The 19,161-nt window shown below is 36.3% G+C and overlaps 1 long non-coding RNA gene across 1 annotated transcript in view; it reads right to left on the bottom strand.

Annotated features, from left to right (window-relative positions):
- Positions 1–1,282: 1,282 nt before the first annotated feature.
- The window catches only part of LOC115440780, a 278,641-nt gene continuing 260,762 nt past the window's right edge, over positions 1,283–19,161 (bottom strand). Inside the window, exons 2-3 of the long non-coding RNA XR_005113003.1 lie at positions 5,703–5,913; positions 1,283–1,321 (exon numbers count right to left, since the gene is read on the bottom strand). This is a non-coding gene — a long non-coding RNA (uncharacterized LOC115440780). The remainder of the gene's footprint in view (positions 1,322–5,702; positions 5,914–19,161) is intronic.

Genomic DNA, 19,161 nt, shown 5'->3' with positions numbered 1-19,161 from the left:
ATTATAATATAAGAACCGCAAATAGTTTTATTACAAAGGTGTTAAGTCACAAAATTCAGTTTACACCGAATAGGCTGCAATACCATGACCAACTACAATAAGTACTACAAAAAATGAACGTAAAACTCTTTTAGGGATAGAGCATAGCGGCACCAGCAGAACACACTATGTAACGTATAAAGCCCGCGTGGATTCTTCGGCCATTAATGAAGATATACATCACATCACATGGACATACGTGTACAGAAAATGCGAGAAACAGATTCTCAAGTTTTAATTAAATTTTTGCCTTAAGATCCTTTCGGTGTTGGTCGCTGTAATTTTTGCGGCGTAAGCTAAATTTACTTTGTGTTTAGGTCTGACAAAGTACTTTAAAACCGCACATCTGTTGGCTTTAGTCTACGCTTATGTTACTTTATGTTAATGCACATATTTTATTTGCTTACAATCGTGTGTGTCTGTAGTCGAATATTCGGTGATTCACGTTCCAGGCTGATTATATTTTATTAAAATAAATTGTTATAAATATTATCTTGAATAATAATAGTTATGCAAATATGGAGTAATGTAAATAGAATCTTTGAACAAAATAAAGTAGACTTTTATATACTTTGAAGTATAGGTAATGTTTTTAATACGAGCGCGGCAAAGTTATCCCATTTTAACATGCATACTTACCTAATAAGTAGAGTGGTAATGTTGACTGACGAGAGATGATTATCCCTACACAGTCGACACAATTATGCCGGCCTATTGGAACTGGATATACACAGACTGATCCCGGAACACGACACACTTACGTGAGCCAATATGGCAGGTTTAACCTTGTGTATGGTGATCGCTATTCGGGCGGATATAAAATATATCCTATCTCCAACATGTTGGTTAGTTAGTACGTATTATATTTTATTTCTACTAAATTATACCAGCAATGTTTTTTTAACGTGTTAAGTAGAAATCATTTTATGTAATTAAAATAAAATACTAAAATATACTCTAAAAATACTATCTGATTTTTGCTTGCCAATTATTTAAACAAACAAAATGTAAATCCGTTATTGGCCTTAAGATAAGTCTATCAGATGTATCACTTTAGTATTCAAAGGATTTAAATAAATAATATTGAGTGTACCTCTCAAATGGTAACAATTGATTATTCTTAAGCATTATAACTCACACACGCGAACTATTTACGTTAGTTAGATGCAAATTGGTTATGCAAGCAACAGGATCGCCTGAACCACACGAAACAACACACGACACGCGTCATCAAACAACACACCTTGGTCGGAGAACATTCGCTGGTAGATCTCGTCGCAATCTGTTGAGAGTATAATATCTTAATTATAATGAATGACAAAAAATACAGAGGATATTTTATGTGATTGATTCTTTCCTAACCGAATATCGGCCATTGTGGCTAATTTTAACGGAGATTAGCTAAGTATGCAAGAGATAGTGCATAAGTGTGTGCGCAATACACAGGTGCACTCTCTGTGCCTTCACTCTCATAGTCCATTGACAGAATCGGTGAGAGATCAGGCCCAGGACCAACGGTTTGACGTGCTTTGCGAAGCACGGGGTATCACACCAACTTCCTGACTCCGAGCTGCGACGAAACCCAGGACCTCAGCGCGGTAGTCGTGTTAGTACCGCGTACGCATTACAACTACGTCACAGAGGCAGTCACTCTCAGAATCAGTTTGTTTTATAATTCGTTAGCCGTAGGTGTGTTAATTTTTTTTGTTAGGAATATTACCTAAATTTTTTATTAATTTCAATTTGTTTATCGTTGAAGTTGGGACAAGCGGAATGCAAGAGTTCTTTTTTTATTTTTTTCTATACATGAATAGAATCACGCCTATTTTCCATTACAAAGGTAAGCAAAGTTGTAACACATCCATATTTTCCCAGCTATATTAAGTCCCATCTAATTGTGGGCCATTTGCCGGGTATAATTTCAATTACTTTGCCCGATCCGGGATTTGAACTCCAGACTTCAGTACTTTAGCATACCGCATGCGTAATAAAACACGCCGAGGCAGTTATCGAAGTAGTCGAGAGCTTTTTATTATATTTGTTTATCTGAAGGTTATTCAAAATATGAATATTAATGGATAGTGCTGATCCCACACATTTGTTCACTCCGCGAAATTGTTTGCAGTGCAGCATCGGCCGCACAAATGTTAAATTAAACGGTGAATTTTCTCTCAACAAACTTTAAAACCTTTAACTAGAAAGACGAAGAAGAATATTAAAAGTTATTTTCTCCATATTTTGTATCCGCACCACTATCAAAATACACAATAACCCTAAAACCACAAAGCTATACTAAGCTATAATATAAATAATATTTTATGAGTTTATTATTACATTTTAAATATTTCAAATCTATCAGAAAGCACGATTAAAATCGGATTTAAAAGCCAAAAGATAAAGGTTTGAAAGCCAATGGCAGTGCTAGATGACAAAATATGAAACAGAGATAAAATTTACAACATTTATAATCTATATAGAAAGTACGATCTAAATCCGATTAAGAAGCGACAAGATATAAACGTTTTAAAGCCGATGGAAGGGCTAAATGTCAAAAAACGAAAAAGAGACGCAATTATATCTTTGTGATGTCATAGGAATTGCGATGTTTGTGAAAGAGATGAAACGTGTATCCCACTCCGCGCCCATTTTACATATTGCAATATTTGAAATTTGAATTGCTGTCCCATTTTTCACCAATTTTATTGCTGATTTCACAAAAGAGCTTCTTTTTAAAGTATTTACTATAGCACTAATAGCAAAATCGTTAAACTCGTACATATTAAAATACATTATAGAGCTCTTAATTTAATAATAGTCTTCATGAACATTTCAACGACTTGCGAGTTTTCTAGTCGTTCACTAAACTTATCTCTCTTTGCACGTATCAAACATTAAGTATTGAATAAATTTTCTTGATACTTAACAATGATAGCTTACCCACCACATTACGTTCATTTCGATTCACAAACTTTTTCTGGAATTAACATAAATTTTACGTCGCAGATCGCTAGTCGTAAGTAAAGAATTTCTCATTACTTCAGACTATATTTCACGCAATAAATTAGGTCTTGAACTAAGCCTTGTATTTATAAATCACATGTAGAGGTTTGTTTAAAATATACCCCTCTTAGCAGGTAATTAAAGGATAATTAAAGTGCTGAGAGCGGAAAGCGGGGTGCGGAGAGACGGTGGAGAGAGGATGGCTAATTTACCACCGTTAGCGTAAGTGGTTATTTAATTCACGTGTAGTAGTGTTGTACTACAGAGAATAAGTATGACTGCCGCGGTGGCGTAGTTGTATCACGGTACGACTGTAGTGCTGAGGTTTCGGGTTCGATTCCCGGGTCGGGCAAAAGTGATGTTAGGTTCTTATATTCAGTATCAGGCTGGCAGTCTGAAATACGTGTATATGGCGATAGGCTCACTCTTTTTCACATCATCTAACGTAACACACATGGCGAAAAGTGAGTGATTGCACGTCTGCCTATCCCTTCCAACAAGTCTAAACTCATTTAAAAGTCAATGCCCAAGTTCGACTATACGATGCCTCATTAATTTCACATGATATGTATTTGACAGGCATTCAAATATAGTTCAAAGCGTAGCCGTCATTAATAGTATTAGGGGCGCGTCGTATTAAAAGATAATTGTAATTACGATGTAGCTATAAAAACACTATGTTTTTCTGTTAATTAAGAACTCATTAGATGTTGGGGACAAAAAGGTACGGAAAATGTTTGCGTTTAACTAATTCCAGCTTAACATTAATTATTCAGACAGAACAATACATTTAACGCGTTGGCCGTTAAATGCCGTATACATGAGTTATTTTATTGATGCAATTGTGCTTTGTTAATATTACACGCGGTATAACAAACATTTGAATACATTTTATAATATTTAAAGCGTTGTAATTCCGTCAGTGCAATGCCTACTGGGTAAAATAATGACTTCAGTCACTGCGAACAAACCGAGGCATGTATTTTTCACGGTGCGATAGTATCGTAGTGGACGGGATGGATTGCGCGCTGGCACCGCGCCAGCTGCCCGCGCGCCCCCACCGACCGACAAATGTACACCAAACGGGACTCCGACCGAGAGAAATCTTACGTGTTACTTTGTTATGCTAAGTGCTTGTCCACACAACGGCCGACAATTTGTAACCCCAAATATCCACAGTTTACCAAGTTGGGTCAGCACTAAAAGGTTCCGTGTCAAAGTGATTTAGAATTTCATTTACCCCGCTCCGTTAGTTCGTGATATTTTAAACATTACTTACGCCAATGCGATTGAAATATAGTGTGTCAAAGAGTTTTGTTTAAGTTTTTCTCGTATTAATTTTGTGTTTAGAAGGTGTTTTAAAATTCACGCATCATTATTTTTTTTGTATATTTGGAATTCGGGTCACTAGTTTCATTTCAGGGAAATTACGTCAAAACTAATGATTGTTTTCAAGTAGTTCTAGAATTTTATATTCATATATCATATATGAATATAAATTAATCAACACATCCATACTTACTAATTCTATTCGTCCGTGAATATTCCATAATAGTGTACGTGGAAATTTTGTGAAATCCGTTTAACAGCTATTCGGCGCGGTCGCCGTGGAGCCTAATGAAATTTCCTTTACGCCGTATATTATTGCGTTTGTCACATAATTTAGTAAATAACGCAATGCCCGGTACAAATGTAGCTGCGAGTTAAACGGCTACATTAAACAGTAAATCAGAGGCAATGGTGCGGCGACAGCGGCGCGGGCGGCAGCACTGACTAGTACCTAGCCACGCTTTATCTCTGAATTTACAACAAAATAGCCGCGGGTCCCTCGCGCCATTCCGATTAATTCAAAGCACGCGCATTCGCTCCAATAAATATGTTAAAATGTTCCGTGACAATAGTCCCGCGCGGTCGGCGCATTATCGCGGCGTGTCCGCTCTCGCCAGTTGTGGCCAGCGCAAATACTGCCGTTTGTTGGCGAACGTTTGATATATTTCTATAAAGACACCCCAGCGCGGTATGCCGCATGGCACGCGGTGAATTGTATTCCGCTTGTATGTTAGTATCGGGATATTCCGCACTCATAAAAAATTGTGAGTATTTTGATATACGCTATTCTGTTTGAATAACAATGTTGGTTATAAACGTGGAATTATATATACTTTTGAATTATATAGATATACGCATATGTTTAAAAAGAGTCAGATTCGGAGACGTCTTTTAGCCGTAAATTAAGGCATCTTATCATTCATATTGTACATTAAAGCCTTAGTCAGATTCTGCACGGATAGTCACATTTATTGTGACTTTAACCTAAATTACGATGCTTTTATTGCAGTAAGTCTTATTTTTACTTAAACTTGAAAAAAAACTATAAATCAGGCCAAATGAGTGTCATAAAAATCAAAAGTCAGCCATCAGCATTTAGATAAATTTTAGATGACGTATTATGTATTTACTATATTTATATCAAAAGAAATACCCATCAGATATTAAACAACATAAACGACTACACAGTACACAGCAACAACATATAAGTAAAATTGCATCTCTAAAAATACGTCACATTGCTGTCTTTGATTTTAAACTTAAATTTAATACATAGACTCATCCGCCAGATTGCTGTCTTTGATTTTATACTCAAATGTAATACATAGACTCACCAACAACGTGCAGCGTGACGAAGAACGATCGCACCGGCTGAGTGGATACCTGGCACTCGTACACGCCTGCGTCTCGCTGCTGCGCCCATTTGATATGCAGCGTCCAGTCGTCCGTGTGCGGCGAGTGCGTCGCCTGGAACCGCTGGTCGGACGTGTACGTATACCCGCCTACGGTGAGGATGTGCAGGTCGCGGTGCCGTATCCATGAGACCTGTAAATAATATAATAATATCAGCCTTGTATTATATACTGTTCCACCGGTGGGAACGGGTCTCCTCTACTACTAAGAGAGATTAGGCCTTAGTCTACCACGCTAGCCTTGTACCGATTGGTAGACTTCACACACCCTCAAAATTTCTATAGAGAATTTCTCAGGTGCGCAGGTTTCCTCACGATGATTTCCTTCAACGTTAAAGCAAGCGATAACATACAAAGAATACACACATAGTAGAAAAGTGGGGGGTGTGTGCTTGGGATTTGAACCTCCGGACTGCGAATTTGGTCTCGGCAGTCCTTTATACACCTAATTAAGCTATCGTCACTCATAACCTGAGCAGCATGTTTTATAGTTAGATAGATTGAGTGGACAACAATAGTGGAAGCAATTATATTTTCAAGATTTTTATATTATTTCTATCACCAATAAATCACCAACTTAAAGCCCGTTTGACATGGATAGAGTAAGTTGTTAACTGTCTACCAGTAGTAGATTCAATTCAGGGCTCTAATCTCTGAAATCTCTTTACAGAGATATATCCAATACGCTTCTTTACTACCATGCTATTTATTCTATTTGAGTACAGCGGACTTGAATTGGACAGGTCTCAAACTCTTCGGATTTTTTTACCCTTTAAATTAATGCCTAAATATATTTGTTTACAATAAATTTCTTCTCCTTAAGAATTTAATTTTGTTTAAAAATAAATTCAGTCTACAATTGGGGCCGTAGACTCCAATCTTCAATCGTTTAGGCCAACGCTATAAAAATAACGAATGCGATTCACTTATCGATAGCATATATCATTTCTATATTTTTTTGTGATTTTTATTAGCGATAACGATTGTCGAACTACATCATGGCTATAATCTCTGAATTCAAACACCGTCCAACCAACGTTCATCTTCACTTCATTGCGAGTCCGCGGCACCTCATTTCCTAATATTTTTTCCACATTAATATTCCCGGTTGTTTTAGGCTCGCCCATTGGCATGCAAATCAGTTTCTATGAAATTGCGAGCGGCCTTTATTACTCTTTCGTATTATTTGGAGTGTAGACCCTACTTTAATTATGTCTGTGTGTTAATGTGCCCTCTTTTTCATTCTTAAATAAAGGATACGTTAATGAGGATCTGTTTAGAATAGATAAATGTGTCTGAGGGATTGTGGTAATGTATGTCAATGAGTATGGAAGACTGTCTCAGTAGTGTATTGCGGTACGACTGCGTTAATGTTTTGGGTTCGATCTTTGTGTCGGGCAAGGTGATATCGGACTTTTCTACTTAGTATCAGACCGGAGTCTGGAATTTATGCCTGATATGGTGAGTTTTCCTATCACATCATGGGATGGAATACGCTAGGCGGAAAGTGGGTGCATCTGCTGCCTATGTCTACCTCTTCGGGGATAACTTACTTCTTTACTGAAATAAACTAAAAATACAAAATAGTTTTGATTAAAGTCAACGTGTTGAATTCACTCCGCTATTTTTGTACTATTGTGCCTGATTGTACATAATACAATATTCAATAATAATACATATTTATCTAGCGGTCTAATTTCGCAAATCTATTCACCCATTAAGGTGATTACGTTAATTATTAATCAACATATCTTAATGATTATCCAACTAACTAATCGGTCGTGAGTGGTCTGTGGTCAAATATACCGATATAATGGGAACAAACCACAATTGTACTAAAATCGATTAAATATAAATAGTAGGAGCTAGACATATATGTACTACGTACTAAATTTGGCGTTCCAAACATTCACTGTGTTCAACTGAATTGAACTGCAATCCATTCAAACTGACTTTAGTATGGTCAATATTGACAGCTTGTGGTTGTGTGCGGAGTGGCGCGCATGATTTAAGAACTCGAGTCTAAGTGTAAACCTGGATTTGAATAATTTGAATAAATGCCAGCGGCCAGCGCAGTGATATACCAAACAATACTTTGTAATTCAAGATGTTGCATGTTTCTATTGTTTATGGGCGGTCGCATCGCTTACCACCAGGCGAATGGCAAGCTCGTCTCTTCATTCAAGCAAAAAAAAAATACAATATGTAAAATTACCGTGTCTGATCTGATACTAGCATAAATATATTCATATAGGACTTATAAAAAATATAAATCAGAATATGAATACAATTTATAATAACATGTGTGTATAAATATCACATAGTGAATTTTGAATGGTCTTTGATAAATACGCTATCAAAGTAAAATTTGATATTTCTCTTGCAAATAAAGAGATATCGTATTATCAAGAAGAGAATGCAAAGAATATTTTAATCTTCAATTCAATTTCCGTATTTTTGAGCCGAAAAAAGGCGGCGCGGGGTGGTGCGAGGCGGTAGGTGAGGGTGGAAGGATTGCTAATATTGGCCGGGTAGGTGCAGTACACCCAAACTATTTCTATCAAAATAGCTGCACCGCTGAGGACCTTAAATTTTTTCGCTTCGCCCATGGAATTGTATTGAATTTCTATTTATAGGAGACAAATATTTCTATAGATTTACATTAGGTTTAAAATTTTAATATTTGTTTAGAATATTTAGATTAGGTTATTTGGGTTTTTCTGCTCAGTATCAGCCCGGAGTCTAGAATTTGTGCCTGATGTGGCGATAGGATCGCCCCCTATCACATTATGGGACGGAACACTTGGCGAAAAGTTGGTGCCTTGGTTGTGACTCTGCCTACCTGTTCGGGGATAAATGCGTGATGTATGTATTTAGATTAGATTTAAAATTGTAAAATTTGTTTCGTTATCTATAATGTTTTGTATGGTTTAAATTTTATTCAAATCTGAATACATGTGTTTACATATTGGCGATCGACGTGAGGGAGATGTTTATCCTATCACGCTCACAACATCAATAAACACACACGTTTGACATTATAATATACACATCCCTCCTTTAAACACGAAGGGGTAGGCAGAGGTGCATCTACTACACCCACATTTCCGTCCCATGATAGGGCCGGAATTGCCATAATATAATAATAATAATAATAATAATATCAGCCCTGTATTATATACTTGCCCACTGCTGAGCACGGGCCTCCTCTACTACTGAGAGGGATTAGGCCTTAGTCCACCACGCTGGCCTAGTGCGGATTGGTAGACTTCACACACCTTCGAAATTCCTATAGAGAATCTCTCAGATGTGTAGGTTTCCTCTCGATGTTTTTCTTCACCGTTAAAGCGAACGATAAATTCACAAAGAATACACACATGATTTTTTAGATAAGTCAGAGTTGTGTGCCTTTGGGATTTGAACCTGCGAATATTCGTCTCGGCAGTCCGTTCCACACCCAACTAGGCTATCGCCGCTTACAATTGCCATATTGTACACAAATTCAGACTCCGGGTTGGTACTGAGTAGAAAGACACAATATCACTTTGCCCGATCTGGGATTGGAACCTGGTACGACGTACCTACGTATTATGATTGGAGTACAATACTTTATATTATACTAGCTTTTGCTCGGCTTCGCCCGCGTGAAGAAGTCTTCCGGGATAAAAAGCCCGCTATATTTTTTCCCGGGATAGAAAGTAGCCTATAACCTTCCTTAGGTCTTAAACTATATCCATACCAAATTTCATAAAAATCGATAACATACAGACAGACTGAAAAGGGGACTTTGTTTTATAATAATATTTATAGATTATAGAGACAGCATCTACTTCCAAATATATCGTGCCCTAAAGTTGTAAAAGAAGAAATCTTGTTTATTTTCCTATTTTTACATTGGCTTATATTATAGTACAAAATGAGAACTCAACTTAATTTTCTTCAAGACTATAAAGGAACTACAAAAGTTTTCATCTACATAACAAAGTCCCTTAGATCTTGACCTCGATAAACTTAATAAGGTGGTGGGAATTGAGACCTTATTACCCTGTAATAGTGTTCCGAATAAGTTTTTACAAAATATGTGGTAATATCGTTCAGGGGAAGGGCTGATGTAAGCAGAAGTAATGCGAAGGTCGAACGCATATTCAAATTGACAACGTTGGAAACAACTATTAAAATTTTATTTGGATTGAATATATTGTTTTGACCTATTTCATATCACATGAAATAGAAATTAAAAAATTGTGGTTATTTCTTGGATTAATTATAAAATTGAGTAAGAAAGTGACGAAGGGTGTAATGTGGAACTTCAATCCTTATGATGTCGAAGTAAAACTAGTTTTCGAATTTATAAACTATCTGGATGATTATTAAAAATTGAAATTTTGATAGACGTTGCTTGGATTTTATCTAAATACTATTGAATACCCTTCCCAGTCTTACAAAACGGACAAATCCGGGGATTTGCGGACTGATCTGTTCTAAGGTTCGAGGGTGGGATGCGTAAGTAATCGAGGGTCGATTCTGTAAGACCTTTACCAACTCCCTTAAGGATCTGAACGGATCATCGAATCGGGACCTGCCGGCCTACAAAGGACGTTGATGATATATTTAACTATTCAAATATGGAGTATTAAATATGTTAAGACAGTTAGAATATCTAAATGGAGTAGACAGTTAAAGTACAGAAAGAAATTAAATTAAGATCTATATTGTTACCAAATATAATAATACCTTAAACTGATTTTGAAAAGAGCAACACCAGAATTTCTTGCTCGTTCTTGCCTGGTGAGAACTGCTTTCCGAACTGGTGGTAGAGTTAATATTGACGGAATCTAAATAATGTATAACATTTTACGGGTTCAAAATAATTCATTTCATTTCAAAATGCAGCAATCTACATCTTCATTTTTGTTAATAATATTATTAATTTTCACATAGAATATTTATTTTCACGTGCATTACACTTAAACATTTTATCTTTCAATTTCATGGTCCAACACGCATTGCAATAACGTTTCCAAATCTTTGATTTAAATTTGGAACCGGAAGTACATCCACATTTTCAAAAGCGATCTCAGTTTCTGGCTCAGTAGCCGGGTCCACCGCATCTAATGCTTCGAAGCTTATTCCGCTCATTTCGGTAACAGCCATCACTTCGCTCGTTGCGTTTCCTGAAACGCTTACAATTTCTGTGCTTAGTATCATGTGAGTACTTCGGAAATTCTGAATCACAGTATTGGCTTATCCTCATTTTATTAAGATATTTTAAAAGAATCACCGATATTTGCTATAGAAGTAATATGATTATATTTTTATTATTAATATATTTTAATATCTTTCATAGAATTTGTATTTTGTCGGATGAGACTGCTATTTGCATTTTAGTTAATAATTATAATGATTAATTTCTTTTGGTTAGGCGTATGTGTTATGTTCATGTTGTTTGGAAGTTGAATATAAGCTAGTCAATGGACTTTAAATTGTTGATTTTTTTATTTTAAATTGTGGTACGACCAACAAACACTTCAGTCCGTCTTCATGGTCACGCCATGAAGGCTGCATAGTCTTCGAAATGTCGGGAGTAAAAATCAAACAACTAATCACAAAAAATCTTAATTTGTTTTATTTTAATGATACTTACATTCATTTATTTTAACATGAGGTTTAGTAAAGTCACTTTGCTGTGCTAGAATAAAATCTGATTGTGGTATACTAAGTCAAAATGTTCGTAAGAAGTGTTGATCAAGAAAATATTTCCACGCGTGACTCAATTTATGAAATTTGATAATTTTTGCGGCAAAATGCTTTATTCGTGAAATATTATAATTACACCGTAGTATGATGTAAAATAATCATCACATTACCTTTTTACCTTTTCTTATCCCAAAAATAACACGTGTCATATTTATGCACGGATATTGTAGAAACGATTTGCTCTACTTTTGATGTCAGCCCGACGGCTCATCAGTTCACTTAAATAATTTAAACCCGATGCACATATTATAGAACACCTCAAAAATGTAAGTGAAAATAAGAACGGAATGAACGAATGAAATAATAACACGTGTACAGTGTACAGACTGCAAATTGAACAAAGGCCCAGTTTGGGGTACAGGACCGTATTTAAGGAAGAATTTGGGTTTTATTTTTTATGCATGAGAGCAGCTGAAGCTTACTTTAAAGGCTTACATGCTCTGCTTGCTTGCTTAAATGGCGAAGGAAAATATCGTGAGGAAAAGTGCGTATATATAGAATTTTAAGAGTATGTGAAGTCTACCAATCCGTGCTATGCCCATGCCTAAATGGGGGGACAGTATATAATGCAGGATTGATGTTATTATTATACTCTGCTATGCTTAGGAGACAGTACCTTATATTTTGAACCCAATTAGTGACCACTGCGCTAATAGAAATACCTTCATAGTAGTTTGTGGTAATGAGTCACGATTGCAAAGAATTTTACCATCATTTGATATTTGCCCTACAATGTGTTTGCTACGAGCTTCAGTGTTAAGTATAGTTATACTACCTTAAAAATGTGTAAGGTATACATGCTGAAATTTATGTTTTGTAGTATAAAACCGGCTTAAATGCTAGATTTTAAGAGTACCTCAATGGGCCCTTGGTAAGTGCCCTAGATCCACCCCTGTCACGTTACAGGCTCATGTGCACTCATCAATTTTGATACACGCGCGCTCGCGCTCTATATTTATTTTATACTTCGGAGGAAATTGTATTAGCTTTCTTCCAAATTACGCGCGAGACGTTGCCCGGTCGTATATTTTGTATTATGTGCTTTATTAGAAACTAGCTTTTGCCCGCGGCTCCGCCCGCGTTATAAAGTTTTTCAGGCTAGTTTTCCGTTATAAAAATAGTAGTTTCCCGGGAGCCTATGTTCTTCGCAGGGTCTAACACTGTCTCCATACCAAATTTCATCTTAATACGTTGGGTAGTTTTTGAGTTTAACACGTTCAGGCAGACAGATACAGCGGAGGGCTTTGTTTTATAATATATTTTTTAGAACTTTTTAAGAGGAACAATCCCGTCATACATCATTGTTGCATAACTTTAACCGTTTACGCAGCGCACGCAACGGAAGTTCTCAAAACTAATAAATTGTTCCCGTTTTTCAACATGTTTCATTACTGCTCCGTTCCTATTGGTCATAGCGTGATGATATATAACTTAGAGCACTCCACAAACAAAGGGCTATTCAACACAAAAAAAAATTTTCTGTTCGAATCGGTAGTTCCTGAGATTAGCCATTACTGCTCCGCTCCCATTGGGTATAGCGTGATGATATATAGCCTATAGTACTCCACGAACAAAGGGCTATCCAACGCAAAAGATTTTTCAGTTTGGACCGGTAGTTCCTGAGATTAGCCATTACTGCTCCGCTCCTATTGGGTATAGCGTGATGATATATAGCCTATAGCACTCCACTAACAAAGGGCTATCTAACGCAAAAATATTTTTCAGTTTGGACCGGTAGTTCCTGAGATTAGCCATGACTGCTCCGCTCCTATTGGGTATAGCGTGATGATATATAGCCTATAGCACTCCACGAACAAAGGGCTATCCAACGCAAAAAGAACTTTTCAGTTTGGACCGGTAGTTCCTGAGATTAGCGCGTCCAAACAAACAAACAAACAAACAAACTCTTCAGCTTTATATAATAGTATAGATTTTTAGAACTTTTTAAGGGGAATAATCCCGTCATACATCATTGTTGCATAACTTTAACCGTTTACGCAGCGCACGCAACGGAAGCTCTCAAAACTAATTTTTCCCCGTTTTTGCAACATGTTTCATTACTGCTCCGCTCCGATTGGTCATAGCGTGATGATATATAGCCTATAGCACTCCAGGAACAAAGTGCTATCCAACACAAAAATATTTTTCAGTTCGATCTGATAGTTCCTGAGATTAGCCATTACTGCTCCGCTCCTATTGGTCATAGCGTGACGATATATACCCCATAGTACTCCACGAATAAAGAACTATCCAACACAAAAAGAATTTTTCAGTTCGAACCGGTAGTTCCTGAGATTATCCATTACTGCTCCGCTCCTATTGGTCATAGCGTGATGATATATAGCCTATAGCACTACATTAATAAAGAGCTATCCAACACAAAAAGAATTTTTCAGTTTGGACCGGTAGTTCCTGAGATTAGCCATTACTGCCCCGCTCCCATTGGGTATAGCGTGATGATATATAGCCTATAGCACTCCACGAACAAAGGGCTATCCAACGCAAAAAGAATTTTTCAATTTGGACTGGTAGTTCCTGAGATTAGCGCGTTCAAACAAACAAACAAACAAACAAACAAACAAACAAACAAACAAACAAACAAACAAACAAACAAACAAACTCTTCAGCTTTATATAATAGTATAGATATAGATACATATATTTTATATACGTCAATAAATTTTTGGGCAAAGGCCTTCCTCTATTAGTCTTGGATAAGGAGAATTTAGTGATGTGAGAGGGAATAAATCGGTCGTTTTTATTGCACTTGCTTAAAATGTACTCCAATGCAGGTTCGATTTAGTACTATTCTTATCTTTATGGTCTTACTAGATATGTGTCATATGATTTTAATTGTAGTAACTATATGGTTGTGTGGAAGAGATCGCTCTTAGCGATAAGATCGCCTATACACTAGATATGGTTTTATAAGTATGTTGTGTTTTTCTTTTACTCATGTGGTGTTCAATAAAGAATTATTTATTTATCTATTCTTTGTTACTCGATGGTGGGGTACATAAGTAAATAAATTTAAGCCGGATTACATTCGTAGGATTTGCATAATAAATTAATTTACAAAAATATAAGCAAATTTGTGAGTTTATTACAGCTACATCCGTTATTATTGCGTGTTACAATTATCGTCTGATGTACATAGGTATCTTACGTAAGGAAAACTTATAAAAAATGTGAATGAATGAATCCCTTCTAGTCGAATTTCGGTTATGGCAGCAATATCAACGGAGATCAGCCAAGAGAAATTACAGTGCTCAAGTTTGTGCGTTGTACATTGGTGCACTCTCTGCTTCTTTACTCTCGTAGTCCGTTGAGACCAACTGTATGTACTTTCCAACACACGGGGCTGTCATACCGCCAACATCCTGCCTCTGAACTGAGAGATTTGTAAGATGAAAAAACCCATTTACAGTTATTTTTGGCCCGACCCGCGGTTTGAACCCGGAACCTCAGCGCCGAAGTAGTGCTTGTACCGCGTACGCATTAAAACTACGCTACCGGGGACAGTCAATAATGTAATTCCATCTTAAGACTAATACCATTGTTAACGCTTCCTATTTAATTCAGAAATTTTATTAATTCCGAGAATAAAATAATTAAGAAATTCATTGTATAGCACGTTGCCCGTGGAGACAAAGGGCCTTAGCTAATTATATTTATTCACGTTTTAATTAGATTCTGCTTTTTTGGATAAGTAGTCTTACATTTAATATATTTTGAATATTTTGAATTATATTTTTGGCCGAGTACAATGCTCGAGGAATAGCTAATTATTCATATTTAAGTTACTACTTAGTTAAGTAAAATGTCAGTAATAAGGTTGTATTCTTTAGTAGTTTTCTTTATAATATGCCTCGAGATCACTTGTTAGTTGTTATGTACATGATATTTCTCAATATTAAGAAAAGATAATATTATACAAATTTCGTGTCACCTTTTTGACCTAGTGGTAAAGATTTTGGCATACAAATTATACCTTTAATTAGGAAGATTCATTAAAATAAGCTTGAAAGCTTCATAAAAGTCTAATCTCTACAACATTCACACATGTACATGTTATAGCGTAGAGCCCCTTGTTATGAAAACCCATAAACTAGAAGATATAGTGCACGGGTTTGTGCAGCGTGTAGCGTAGCGCTCGACGTCCCCGACGTGCCATATTGTTCGTAGCGCGCTACACCGCTACGAGGCTACGGCGGTCTCTACCATTGTTCACATTTAAATAAAATAGCTTGCACTAAAGGGACGGATAAAAACTTTTTTAATTGTTGTATTTTCTTAAGCTTAATTAATTCCACTGTGTATTTATGTATTTTATGCATTAAAGAGTGGTTAGTATTAATTGTAGAGACAGTCAGAGTTAAGAAATCATTTATTGTGATTTTTACGTAGTATGTTTGTCTCTGATTGGCCAGACCAGGGAGTCTAGGACCCCAACGCGGTAGTATCACGCATTACAATTACAGCACCAAGGCTGTTTATAAAGTAAACGAAAGGCATTTTTATATATGTAACATTTTGAAATATCCATGTGTAAGAAATAGCGCTTAAGCAAAAAAAAACAAAACTCTTGCCCTAGAAGCTTTTGTATTTTTCACCGTATCCTGCGGAGGTTCGCGTCGCTCCGGAGGCGAGCTTGCCTCCTGTCACACGCACCGCACTCACGGCTCGTCCCTTTGTGATACGCCCTATTTCCCTCTTCATTTGTTTCTTTAAACAAACGAATTGTAATTTACATTTCTTGTGAAATGTGGGGACAAACGCTATGTAACATTCAGACTTCAAAAAACATTGTCGGAATAGTAAAAATAAATTGTTATGTGGATTTTTTGCCCGTGTCAAGATGCTGGACGTATATACATTATATAGAATATAATATAAGTAATTATCAAAGAATAATAACTTTTATTACGTAACAATTTAAATCGCAAAATTATGAGACACGTACTAAAAATAAATTTGTTTAAAAGTAATTTTAACGATTAATTTAACCAGGAGTGCCCACAGCTGGACTTAGATCTATCTCAGTCAGTTATAGTCCTCTCAATAAACCTTCCCATAATACAATCCCAATACACCCCTGTGTGACTATCTGTCCCAGACTTACCCTTTATGTGACATAGAATAAAGCTTAATATTTTTTATTTACCCATTACATTTTAATTATAAATGTACTACGTACAATAATATTCAAACTACAGTTGGAAGATAGTACATTAATACCACGAAATTCCATGTATATTATACAACTATGTTGTTGCCTGATACATCAATTGTTTACAAGGCTATATCACATGACCATAACCCAACATGGCCATGCTAACATTCCAAAACACGTGTTAACAAAACACCATACAAACACCTGAATATTCTACACAGTTTCAAACTGCCATCGATCAAGTCTCCCATTTAATTACACTTTATGATCCGGCGGTCCGCCTCAGTCCCTTGCCGACTTTGCGGGACATTCCTGGCAGTGATTACATCCCCTGGGCGCGTCCCCCTCTGCCCAGGGGTGGGAACACAATTTGACGGCAATAAACGTTCAGTCACCTGGTCAGTACCGGGAAAAATTAATATAGTTCGCTCGAGCTTCAATCTTGTAACTTGAGGTTACTTTGCCTTTAGCGGAATGAACTGGCGATATTAACATTTGAATTTATTAAAGTGACCTATTTGAATTATTACATTATTGTTCTCTGCCTGACCAACTTTTGTCCCATAGTTATTTGATTTAAGCCATATAATGTAGACGTTTCACGATTATCCATTAATGGACATTTGCTATTTTCTAATAACACTTTCTAATAACAATTTAAAGACATCGTGGTACATGTGACAAAACATCCTATGTATACCTATATTTAATTATATTCTATACATACTCTTGGTTCTTTACATATTATACGTATAGTTCAGCGTACGTGTTGTCTTTCGAATTAAGATTTTTATCTGCTGATAAACATCTTTATTCAAGACTACATGTCCTACGATGTAAGGTTTCTCGTTATTTCTTTTCTTGAATACAGTCTTGATATCTTAAATGTTAATGGGTGCTATTTAGAATCTATTCTTAAGGTCTCATATTATTAGTGACAGTGTAGAATTTAAAGGGGGTTACATTCGATATTTAGTTAAGTAACTTTGTAAATTAAAAGGTTAGATTCGATATTGAGTTGAGTAACTTTGTAAATTTAAAGGAGGTTAGATTCGATATATAGTTGAGTAACTTCGTGAATTAAAGGGGATTAGATGTTAAGTTGAGTAACTTTGAATTCTTATAACATGATTTACTTGGGATTGCATTTTCCGAGGGTCGAGGGTCAGGCAGACGACCGGGCAATATACCAAGAGAAATTATTTACACAACTAAAAATGTATGAGGCTCAGTGGCGTAGGGTGACATTTTAGTAAAGAGAACTCGACACGATATATAAGTACTAATGTGCATAATATGTTAAAAAGATTTTACGTGAAATTTGCGAAAGAGAAGCCAACAGAAATTGGGTTATATGGACCTTTCGCCACTGATATCTCAATATATGCCCAACCTTGTTGAGGCTAGCAAAGAAGTAAAACTGTAGAAGAAGGTTTTCTCTTCTTTTCTACGGGCTCAGCACGGACTCCACAGCATCTGATGGTAAACGATGTAGAGTCCAGATAGACTATTGACGGGATTACTCTCTCCAATCGATACAAATTTGGTGACCTGTTTGAGACTGGGTATAGCTAGCATAGAAGTAAAATTGAAGAAGGTTTTCTCTTCTTTGCTATGGGCTCAGCAAAGTGACTCCACAGCATCTGATGGTAAACGATGTAGAGTCCAGATAGACTATTGACGGCATTACTCTCGCCAATCGATACAAATTTGGTAACCTGTTTGAGACCGGGTATATTTCGACTGACTCCGGAACGCAACATAATTGAGCAGGCCATAGACGGGTACTAGGTTTTGGACCACGTGCGCGGTGGTTGAGATCCGGGCGTACACAAATATCCTACCAGTAAAGATAGTAATCTATAAATACTAAATATTTACACACATACATAGTATCACGCCTCTATTCCAAATAGGTAGTCAGAGACTATAGACTGCCACTTTGATTCTGGCATACTTCTGCGCTTCCTCCACCTTCATTAATCTTCATGCATTCCCGCCGGTTCAGGGTATTTCTGACCTGGCGTTTACTAAGAATGTCAGATATCTAACTATTATAAATATCAAACTACTAAACATTTATACACAAACAATTCTCCTGTTTGATAATATTACGTAATATCTTATTACTTGCTTAATCTAAGCCGAATAGATTGTATTCTCGCTGTTATAGGGCTTACTTAATTTACACACTGTTGCCATGCGACGGAATATATATTTTGAGAACTAGTTTATTACGTATTTTCCTCTACATTAGACGCCTTTGAGATTCTTGACTATTATATTGTATAGAGAATATTGTACAAAGTGGTATCAAATTTACGTCAGATAGTCTAGCTGTGTTCTTTAGAGATAAAAAGTTGGAAAATTAGACTTTATTCATTGTTTTAGAAAATTGTGCTTATACATAAACATTAAACGTGGCTAATCTTAAAAAGCTTTTGTTCTACGG

Source organism: Manduca sexta, chromosome 25 (genome assembly GCF_014839805.1).
Source record: "Manduca sexta isolate Smith_Timp_Sample1 chromosome 25, JHU_Msex_v1.0, whole genome shotgun sequence".
Taxonomy (NCBI): Eukaryota; Metazoa; Arthropoda; class Insecta; order Lepidoptera; family Sphingidae; genus Manduca; species Manduca sexta.
Note: the sequence above shows the minus strand (reverse complement) of the source record. Positions and strands in the feature narration are given on the sequence as shown.